A 12,406-nucleotide genomic window follows, 5' to 3' on the forward strand; every position below is an offset into this window, starting at 1 on the left:
AAAGAATTTTTAATTTTTAAAAATTGCAAGTACAAATATATAAATTTTTTAATTTGTCAAACATAAAATAAAGTGCTTATATTTTTAAAAAATTCAAATACCTTTTTAAAAATTTTTATCCAAAATCATTCAACAAATACCATTCACATCATGTACACTTGAATCAGGTGCACTTCCTGCAATTACTTCCTCATCCAATCCTCTCCTACCAATATTTTTTGGATTTGTCAATATTGTACTCACATTATTATTTAGGAATAAGCTTCTTATAATGGAGCAAGCAGAATAATTGAGACTCAATTTATTTCTGGATAATTGTAGAAGAAAAAGAGTATCACGTAGTAAAACATAAAGTACCTAAAGGAATAGAGGGATAAAATGATTCTTACATTGGCTTAGCCTGTCTCCTTAACATTTTTTTCCTTATATTTTACTCATTCTCACATTTGGAGTGAGATGATTTTATGTAAGTGTATAGATTCTTAACATTTATGTAAAGGATACATTACCTAATAATCACGTATCTCTCACCAAATCATTTGTTGAATCGAATGTTTCTAACCAAATTCAAAATCAATCCAATAAAATTATTGACCCCAATTTACAATTATTTTCTTAGGATCCTTTGAACAAAGCAAACCTAATTTATAAAGTAATAAATGGATATACAACTCATACCTACAAGGGCAAAACGAAAAAAAAAATGATGACAACACCTGTGTATGTCAAAATGTCAAAGGTTGTGTAAGCTTTGGAAAACGTAGTTGCTTTGGAATGTTAGAAGATCTACTGATTTTGAATACACAAGTGGCTACTCCAATCGATTTTTTTTTTTTTAAATATCGATGCTAAGTGTTGAAAATTCTTAGAATTTTTTAACTTTAAGACTATCTATATTAAATCATTAAAAAAAATATTTAAAAGTACAAGAGTGTACCTGAATTCATCATGAATATAATTGAGAGAGTTTGCTTCTTTAATCTTACTTAACCAAAGTTTTCTGTTTTTCTAATAGGACTGAATCGCAACTCCTCTGATAAAAAAAGAACTACAAAAATGGTTTTGATGTATTGAAGACTAAAACCCTGAAGTCACTATTTATATTTGAGTGTGACACCCATTAAACTCCAAAACCCAAATAAAATAGTATCATTAGTTTTATTTTCATTTAATTCCAAATCAAAAGTAATAATGACTTATTTAATTCAACTTTTATGATAATATTTAATTTACGATTATAATTAATATATGTATTACCTATAAATAGATTAAAAAATAATAATTTCTTAACAATCTCTCACTTAGGCTATACACATATTTTCTTAAGATAATCAGGAAAAGTATAGGTAGACAATAAAAATGCTAAACAATGTGAACAATGAATATATCAGATGTTCAATTCACTAGGTGTGCGGATGGTTATCCTAATATTAAGATTTAGGTGGGTAATTTGGGGGTGTAGTGTGTTTTTACTTTATTGGGCCAATTTTAGAGCCCATTATTCACATTATTCACAAAAGTTGTCTACCTAGCAAAGTCCTCACATGCATCTTATAAACTTTATGCGTGCATCTGAATGCTATTTCCTTAATTACTTTAACAATTTAGTCTGTCACATATACCAATTATGAAATTACCGCAGCTTTTATCACATTAGTGTCACGACAGAACCACGATGATCACTATACTAATATACTCAACGACATAGATCAAATTTGGATGAGAAAATAAAAAAATTACATGCAAAAATGATATCATGCATACTTATTTTCAACGGGTCCAATTTTAATACCTTTATAAGATCATGAGTGAGAGCGAAAACAAAACTAAATACTTTATTTTTGCAGAAATATCAATATTCATAAATTTGTCTATATTATATGAACATCCAAATGCACACTCCCACTGAAATAATATATTATAAAATGATATGATAGCCACATGAATAGTATCCATGTAATACCCTAATTACCCTAAGCCTTACCTCATGTCATAAAGCAAAGGTTAATCAAAGGTTACAATAGTTCTAAGCCTTATACGATATTATATTTATAATTAGAAGGGATTAATAATACGAGAAGCCTGATGAAGAAATAAACTCAAATACAGAATTACAAACGCGTGAAACATTCACACGAAGCTACACGAATCGAGGCACAAGATATAGATACGAGATATCAAGACATATATAGATATAAGTAGAATAGTCATAGAGTACTAGCCGCAACCCGCGGAGTTTTAGTCGGCTAGTTATATATAGACAATACAGAGTTTTGAAAACTAAAACAGCATATACAATATTTCTCTCAAAGTAAGCCTCTAAGGCAAATATAAATACAAAAGAGAGATAACTAATCAAGATAACCAAAATGACTCCAAAATGAGATAAAGATCCTCTGCTCTGTCACCATCACGCAACTCACCAAGGTGGGTTGTGACCAGCATCTGAAAAATAACAACAAAGTATGGAATGAGAATCGGAGGTTTTTAGTATGGTAACAGTACCCAGTAATATAAGATATAAGACTCCGGGACACCAGAGGCAATCCTAGAACTTTATATCAATCATAAATATTCAAGCATATAAAATAGATAAATAAATCCTTAAACAGGTCAACTAACTTAGGGGATCTCTAAACTATCATTTCATCGCTGTCCCACAGCCTTCACCAGCCTAACCTCCATGCGATCCCATCGCCATCGCCTTCCAAGCCTTCTCAATCCCAGTAGAAAACACAAGTAGTTTCATACAAGTAATACACAAGAAATGATCAAGTATAGCAAGTAAATCAAGAAGCAATTAAGCATGTTATATAAATAGGCATAGTATGCAAGTAGACAAAGCAAACAACCACATAAAAAATGCACATGATGAATGCCTACCCTATTGGCTGTGATATCACATTGTCAGTAACTGCCAACCCGACACATCTCCATGGAGATGTTGCCTTTCGATCATGAATAAAATGGGTACCCCCAGGGATATCGTGGCCGGCACACGGTCCAGGGATATAGTGCCCGCGCACACTCTTGTGATTCCGAAAGGATGTGAGCAGGATACTCTGTCACAGACCTCACATCTCAACGTAAGCGGGACTAACCACCGCTCTTACGCCACCACCGCGACCTCGACAAGCGGGATTAACTACCGTCCTTGCCAGGCGCAAAGCGTCTCAACAATATCAGTAATAAACAGTAATTCCATATTCCTCAGTGATCACTTTCAACATTCATAAATTCATCATTATTCTTTGAGTCCCAGACTCGTCACAATATTATCGATTCACATTCTCACAATCCATCGCACAATCATCATTATAGTACTCCGCCATCTCACTCAACTAATTCCATCCTAAATACCCCAAAAACCTAAGTTTCCATATTCTAGATTCATACAGAAATTCACTAAATTAAGTTACTAACTCATCCTTAGAAGTATTAGAGCCTAGGTACTAGATAGTATTCCTAAACGGCACTTAAAGAATGTTTAGAAAGCTCGAAAACCTTTGAAAACGAAGAAAAATGATTTTTCAACAAAACAGGGGTCTCGTGTATGCAAGCCCCTGTCTCGTGTACGCATGCTGTTGAAAATGGGTGGTCGCGTACGCAACCACCTGCTCGCGTCGTGCGTTAAAGTCTGCGTACGCAAGGGCTAAAACTCTGATAGCTCGCGTACGCATGCAGTGCCCGTGTACGCAAGATGCCTAACCCGAATGGAATGGCCGCGTCGCGTGCATTGTGTCGCGTACGCAACACTCACTAGACTTAGAAAATTTTCAATCTGCAGAATTTCAGTTTCAAACACCAAACTTAAAACGTTCATAACTTCCTCTACAAAATCCATTTTCATCAAACTTTATATCAATTTAAAGATCTTTAGATGAACTTTAATTTAAAATAAATTTTAACCAATTTCGAAAATAGAGGCTCAAGTTATGATCCATCAAAGTTCACCGAAAATTGGTTTTTCACCAAAATCAGCTAGGTTCTCAAATTTCCAAAATTCACAACCAAACCAAATCAAAGCTTATTCAATTTCACCACAAAACACTGCCAAATACTATACCTTATCTTTCCATCATAATCCAATCAATTCAACATCTAATTTAATCAAGTTATACATCACAAACTCAATAATTCTATAATTTCTACATCAAGACTCCAATATCGCAAGTTTAACACAATCCCACTCATCATAAGCATCACTTATCATACCTCAACATCAACAAACATTATAGTTTATTATCCTTCCACACAATCATCATTATTCAACATCATCATTCACCAACATCATCACAATCATTAAAATCATCATACATCACAATTATCAACAATCTTCAAACCTATCCTATGGTCCACTAGCCTAAGTATCCAGAAATATTACATATTACATAGGAGAAACCGAAACCATACCTTGGCAGATTCCCAATATGTGCTATACACCAGATTTGCATCCAAATCAAGCCTCTAATCACCAACAATCAATCCAAAGCTCCAATAATTCACAATTCAAGCTAGACATACATAATTTATCATAAATCAATACCTATGGTTCATCAAATTTTCACAAATTTACAAGGTAAAGAGTTTTCTTACCTTCTTCAATGGTGTTTGAGGCACAAACCACCAATAGCTCAACCTTAGATACCACCTAATCAATCAAAACACACAAATTCACTCCAAACCAACACCTACATTTTCTAATTTCTTGGGGCTACAGAAAGGAGAGGAAATTTTGAAATCCTACCAACACATGTTAAACGGGCTTGGCGAGAGTTTCGTGTAGTCGCAAACAACATGTAAATCAGAGCACCTAATGCGGAATTTAGAGATCACAAACTAACCGGCAAGTGCACCGGGTCGTACCAAGTAATACCTCAGGTGAGTGAGGGTCGATTCCACGAGGATTGAGGGATTAAGCAACAATGGTTGATTAATTTACTTAGTTAGGCAAACAGAAAATAGTGTTTGAGAGTTCAAAAACATTAAACAATATAAAGAATATTAAAGAAAGGCAAGTAAATAAGTTGGGAATAAGTATGGAGAAACAGTTAAGGCTTCAAAGTTATCTATTTTCTGGATTAACTTTTCTTATTAATTTATTTAAATCATGTAAGATTTAATTCATGGCAACTATATGTGACTAGACCCTAATTTCTTAGACCTTTCTAGTCGCCTCTAAAATTCATCAACAGCCAATTCCTTGGTCAATTAATTCCAATTAGGGGGTGAAGTTCAATTCTAGTTATATGCCATAGAAATCCTAATTACCCAAATATAAAAGGATTATATGTCACGTATCCCGTTAAATTCAGATAAACTAGAGATTTAGGAGAAGTTGTTTTCAAGCTGTTGTTCAAGTAAAGAGCTTTTCCAAGTTATACATGAACTCAATTAGAAAGAAGGTCATACTTCCGTTCCACCCAAATTCATAAAACAAAGAACAAAAATAATTCTTGAAATATAAATCAAAACATGAATTAAAATAGAAAAATAATAAAATCAATCCATACAATAGACAGAGCTCCTAACCTTAACAGTGGAGGTTTAGTTGCTCATGGCAAAGAGAAAATAAGGATTATGATAAAAATGTATTTTGGTAGTTTGAATGGAATAATGTTGATCTGGAATCCCCCTGTTGGAATCCCCTTTTATATCTAATCCTAATTAATTTAAAAATCTTCTTCTAAAACTAAAACAATATCTTTTCTTATTTTAAAATAATATTTAAATTTAAATCAAAATTAATTATGGAAATCAGCAAGTCTTCAATTGATGGATGAGGACCACTTGATTCCTTCACTCTGCAGCCTCTAATCTGTGCTTTCTGGGCTGAAAACTGGGTCGAAACTTGGCCTGAAATCGCCCCCAGTGTTTTCTGCGAATTCTGCATGTCGCGCATGTCACGCGTACGCGTCAGTCACGCATACGCGTTGATAGTCTTCTTCACGTGTCATGCATACGCGTCAGGTACGCGCACGCGTCGCTAAGCAACTTCGCTTTTCACCCGTACGCGTCGCCATGGACAACTCCAAATCACACGCACGCGTCAAGGACGCGTACGCGTCATCCTTGCTGGTCAGCTCCTTGGTTTCTTCTCTTTCTCTGTAGAAACTCCATCAAATCCATCCGAATGCTACCTAAAAGAAACAGAATTGCACAAGACTTAAAGTAGCATCCATAGTGGCTAAAAGATAATTAATTCTTGATAAAACTTAACAATTTAAATGCAAAGTCACTAGGAAAAGATAGGAAAGATGCTCACGCATCACAACATTAAACTTGAATTGTTGCTTGTCCTCAAGCAACCAAACTAATATTAGCTTAGAATGTGAATTTGCATGAGATTGAGAGTTCAATTAAGCTCATGTCTCTTCTTATAGTGGGGTTTACAACTGCAATCCTGAATAGTTTTGGCATCTCACTCTCCTTTGAATCAGAAGAATGTCACTGTCATTCGGAATTAGAATCGGGATAATATTATGAATCCTCTGATTTTTTGTAACTCAATTTAATCCTTGAACACAGAAATTTTTATTTTCTTTGGTGCTTTGCACCTTGAGCCTAGCCGTAACTTTAAATGTTTTGTCTCAAACTTTACTTGACACAGAATCACCACAAGCACTTAACTGGGGAACTCTTTTTTGGAGTTTTGATTTTTCTTTCAGCTACTCCCAGACAGTGGTGCTCAAAGCCTTTGGCATACTCTTCTAATTGCAATTGATCTCGACTCTAAATGTTTTGTCTCAAGGATTACTTGACACAAGAACACCACAAACATATAACTAGGGAAACAACTCTTTGAGCTTTTAATCATGTCTGACCTCCCTAGTCATTGATGCTCAGAGCCTTGGACCTTGCTTCTCTTCTTTTTTTTCAATGCTATTTCTTTTGCTTCAAGGATTAAATTTTTGTTTATTTCAGAGAAGTCATAATAATTCTCTAAATCCCTGTTCCTTGTACATCAACATTCTTTAATTCAAATTTAAATATGCACTGTTCATGTCATGCATTCATTTTTACAGAAAATACCACCACATGTAAGTGAATAAGACTACTCTTTAATATAACTCAATTTCTCATGCAATATATCACTTCTTTTTCTTTTCTTTTTAGATTCAAGTTCAGTGAGTGGTACATGAGACAAACAACAGAATGAAACTAATTCTAAGAACTGAAAGTACTAAAGAACATGCAGGCAATCAAAGCAACAGAAAACAGAAAACAACAAAATAAGAACGGAAGAAAAATAGAATGAAAGAAACTCAACCACCTTAGTTATTCTAGTGGGCATCTCATTCCTCCATGAAGAACATTCATCTCCCTTTGGTGCTATTAAAATAAACAGAAAAGCCATAAACGAAGCGACAACACCAAACTTAAAGGTTTGCTTGTCCTCAAGCAATGAAGAACTGAAAACAAAGAAAAACAATTATTATGATGAAAGAAGAATAACAGGATAAAAGAACAAGAGAGAATTAGGATTGGGGGTGGATGATTTGAAATCAGGCGCTGATGGGTTTAATTTGGGCGTCACATGAGACGCGTACGCGTAAGGCACACGTACGCATGTATCGCGCTAATTTCAAGCGACGTGTACGCGTGGACCTGGTTTGTGCGAATCGCGCGAAGGCGGCCGCGCGCACGCACAACTCTCTGCTCGCGTGGTCTGGGAATCAAAATTTTCAGATGACGTGTGCGCGTCATGCACGCGCACGCGTGGATGGCCATTTGGGGAAAGGATGCGCACGTGTCAGGGACGCGTACGCGTGATCAACTTTGTGCCTCTAGCACACTTCCAGCCCCAAGTCATCATAACTCTCTGCCCAAACACTCATTGATGCCATTTTTGAGGGTCACGCATACGCGTCATGGACGCGTACGCGTGATGCGACTTATGCGCCCAACATTGTTCCCTTCCCACTCCTGCTCAACTCTCTGGAAGATTTTATTTTTCACGCACACACATGACGCGCACGCGTCGTGTGCTCTTTTTTTTTTGTGTCGCCTGAAGTGCTTGGTTCCTGTTATAAAATAGCTGCATGATCAGAAAAATGGTAAAAACTCAATAAAAATCAAATAAGTAATAAAACTACTACTACGAAAAATAACTAAGGATACGAAATTATCGGGTTGCCTCCCGACAAGCGCTTCTTTAACGTCACTAGCTTGACGGTCAGTTCTGCTAAGTCAGCAGATGAGCAGACCTCTGGCGATCGATCTCGCCTCCAAGATAGTGCTTCAACCTCTGGCCATTCACTGTAAATTTTCTGTCATAATTCTCTTCCTGTATTTTCACATAACCATATGGTGAAGCTCTGGTAACTACAAACGGTCCTGACCACCGGGATTTTAGCTTTCCGGGAAAGAATTTGAGTCTTGAATTATACAAAAGCACTCTCTGTCCTGGCTCAAAGACTTTGATGGCAATCTTCTTGTCATGCAGTAACTTGGTTCTCTCCTTATAGAGCTTGGCATTCTCATAAGCTGAATATCTAAATTCATCAAGCTCATTTAACTGAAGCATTCGCTTGATCCCTGCAGCTTTTGAATCAAGATTCAGATACCGGATTGCCCAGTAAGCTTTATGCTCCAGCTTAACTGACAAGTGACAGGCTTTGCCATAGACCATCTGATAAGGGGACATGCCAATAGGAGTCTTGTAAGCTGTCCAGTATGCCCAGAGAGCATTATCAAGCTTCCTAGACCAGTCATTTCTTGAAACACTGACGGTCTTCTCTAAAATCTTCTTAAGTTCCCTGTTGGAAACTTCAACCTGTCCACTTGTCTGAGGGTGATAGGGGGTTGCCACTTTATGACGGACTCCATATCTCTGCAGAAGAGAGTCCAGCTGTCTGTTACAGAAGTGACTTCCACCATCACTAATGAGTGTCCTTGGGACACCAAATCGGCTAAAGATATATCTCTGAAGAAAGCTTATTACCACCTTGGCATCATTGGTGGGCAGAGCCACAGCTTCCACCCACTTGGACACATAATCTACTGCCACCAGAATATAGTTGTTTGAGTGTGAGGGTGGGAAAGGTCCCATGAAATCAATACCCTACACATCAAACAACTCTACCTCCAGAATCCCCTACTGTGGCATTTCATGGTTGGCAGGGAGATTTGTGGCTTTTTCACATCTGTCACAGTGCTTCACAAATTCTCTTGAGTCTCTGAAGAGAGTCGGCCAGTAAAATCCGCTCTGAAGGACCTTTATAGTTGTCCTTTCACCACCAAAGTGGCCTCCATACTCAGAACCATGACAGTGCCACAGAATCTGCTGTGTTTCTTCATCTGGAATACATCTCCGAATGATACCATCTGAACATCTTTTAAAAAGGTATGGTTACTCCCAAATGTAGTACTTTGCATCAGTAAATAGCTTCTTCACTTGTTGCCTACTGTACTCCCTTGGAATAAAATTCATGGCCTTATAATTTGCAATATCTGCAAACCATGGAGCCTGCTAAATGAGGAACAATTGCTCATCCGGAAACGTCTCAGTCACAGCTGTGGGTGGTTGTACTCCTGCTTCAGGCTCAATTCTGGAAAGATGGTCAGCTACTTGATTTTCTCACCATTTCCTGTCTTTTATCTCAATATCAAACTCCTGAAGGAGCAACACCCATCTGATTAATCTTGGTTTAGAGTCCTACTTGGTTAGAAGGTACTTCAAAGCAGCATGATCAGTATAAATAATAACTTTAGAACCAAGTAAATAGGACCTAAATTTATCAACAACATACACAACAACTAATAATTCCTTTTCTGTAGTTGTGTAATTCTTTTGGGCATCATTTAACACACGACTGGCATAATAAATGACATGTACAAGCTTACCATGCCTCTGTCCTAAAACAGCTCCTATAGCAAAGTCATTAGCATCACACATTAATTCAAATGGTAAATCCCAGTCAGGAAGAGCTATAATGGGAGCAGAGGTAAGGTTTGCTTTCAGAGTTTCAAAAGCATGCAGACAATCAGAATCAAAGACAAAAGGAACATCAGCAACCAACAGGTTGCTTAAAGGTTTAGCAATTTTAGAAAAATCTTTTATAAATCTTCTATAAAATCCTGCATGACCCAAGAAACTCCTGACTGCCTTAACATTAGTTGGTGGTGGTAATTTTTCAATTACCTCCACCTTTGCTCTATCAACCTCAATTCCCTTACTTGAAATCCAGTGTCCAAGAACAATACCTTCTGTAACCATAAAATGACATTTTTCCCAATTTAAAACAAGGTTTGATTCTTGACACCGTTTCAAGACAAGAGATAAATGCTTAAGGAAGGATTCAAAAAAATTACCAAAAACAGAAAAGTCATCCATAAATACCTCAATGAACTTTTCAACCATATCAGAAAAAATTGAAAGCATACACCTTTAAAAAGTTGCTGGAGCATTACAAAGTCCAAAAGGCATTCTCCTGTAGGTAAATACTCCAAAGGGGCATGTGAATGCTGTCTTCTCTTGATCTTGAGGGTCCACTGCAATTTGATTATATCCAGAATATCGATCTAGAAAATAGTAGAAAGCGTGACCAGCTAACCTCTCAAGCATCTGATCAATGAAAGGCAGGGGAAATGATCCTTCCTTGTAGCCGTGTTGAGCTTCCTGTAGTCTATACACATTCTCCATCCTGTGATTGTTCTTGTAGGAATAAGCTCATTCTCTTCATTCTTAATCACTGTCATCCCTCCTTTCTTGGGAACTACCTACACAGGACTTACCCAAGGACTATCAGAAATAGGGTAAATAATACCTGCTTTCTATAGTTTCATTACCTCTTTTTGGACCACCTCTTTCATAGTTGGATTGAGTCTCCTTTGTGGTTGCACAACTGGTTTAGCATCATCTTTAAGGAGGATCTTGTGCATACACTTGGTTGGACTAATCCCCTTTAAGTCACTAATGGTCCACCCAATAGCTGTTTTATGGCTCCTGAGCACTGAAATAAGCGCCTCTTCCTCTTCAGGCTTCAGGGAAGAGCTAATAATTACTGGATCGGAACCATTTTCACCCAAGAACACATATTTCAGAGAAGGAGGTAAATCTTTGAGCTCAAGCTTGGGGGCTTCCTCCTCTGCTTTAGGCGTGTGAACTAGTACCTTCTGGGGTGGTGAATCATCAACTTCAACTAATTCATGCTCAGAAACAGGATCCAGAATGTCATCAAGTACCTCAGCTTCCAGTACTTCTTGAACAAGGGGTTTAACAACATCAATTCTCATACACCCTTCAGAATCATTAGGGTGCTTGAGAGCTTCAAAAACATTAAGGACCACTTGTTCTTCATTGACCCTCAGGGTTAATTCACCCTTTTGCACATCAATCAGAGCTCTACCTATTCTCTTATTAGTCAATAATTCTTTCATAAATTTAGCATAAAGGGACATTTGCTCAAGAGCCTCTGCAAAAGGAATGTTGATTTGTAGCTTTTTGAAGACATCTAAAAATTTTGAGAACTGCTTTTCTTTGGAAGTCTTCTGAAGTCTCTGAGGATATGGCATTTTTGGCTTGTATTTAGGAGCCTTTGACAATGTAGGATATGTGTCAAGAGAGTCAGGGAACGGGTTGTCTGCACGCTTTGGAGGGGCGTACTCCACTTCTTCCTTCTTCTCCTCTAGAGCTTTCTTTTTAACTAGCTCTTCATTGGCCCTTGTCTCAGAGCCAGCTATTTTATCACTTCTCAATTGAATAACCTTGCAATCTTCTCTTGGGTTCACCACTGTATCACCTGGAAATATACTTGCAGACCTCTCAGGTATTTGCTTGCTCAGTTGGCCTATTTGCACCTCTAAGTTTCTAATGGAGGCTTTGGTTTCCTGCATAAAACTCCTCATCATCTCCCAATTAGAATCTTCTTGGGATTTAAAGTTTGCCTGCTGAGGTGGTTGTTTCTGCTGAGACTGAAATTGGCGGTTATTGTGATTGTTCTGTTGGAAGCCTCCCTGAGAATTATTGTTGAAATTCTGAGGTCTCTGAGGTTGGTCCCTCCACCTAAAATTTGGGTGATTTCTCCATCCTTGATTGTATGTCTTGGAATATGGGTCATTGTTGGGATTTCTAGGACCACTCCCCATGTAATTGACCTGTTCAGAAGAGCATTGAGCATAGTCATAATTATCATTTTGCACAAAATTACCTGTCATGCCATAAGAGAGCTCTTGAGGTGAGTTTTGGGTGTTGATAGCTGAGACTTGCATTCCACCCATCTGTTGAGTAAGCAGACTTATTTGCTGAGAGATAAGCTTATTTTGAGCAAGAAGAGCATTATGAGCTTCTACTTCCATAACACCTTTCTTCTGAGGAGCCTCAGAGTTCACATGATTCCTGTTAGATGAGTATAAATATTGGTTACTAGCAACCAATTCAATCATCTCAATAGTCTCCTCCGGT

The sequence above is a fragment of the Arachis ipaensis genome, chromosome B06, assembly GCF_000816755.2.
Source record: "Arachis ipaensis cultivar K30076 chromosome B06, Araip1.1, whole genome shotgun sequence".
NCBI classification, from domain to species: domain Eukaryota; kingdom Viridiplantae; phylum Streptophyta; class Magnoliopsida; order Fabales; family Fabaceae; genus Arachis; species Arachis ipaensis.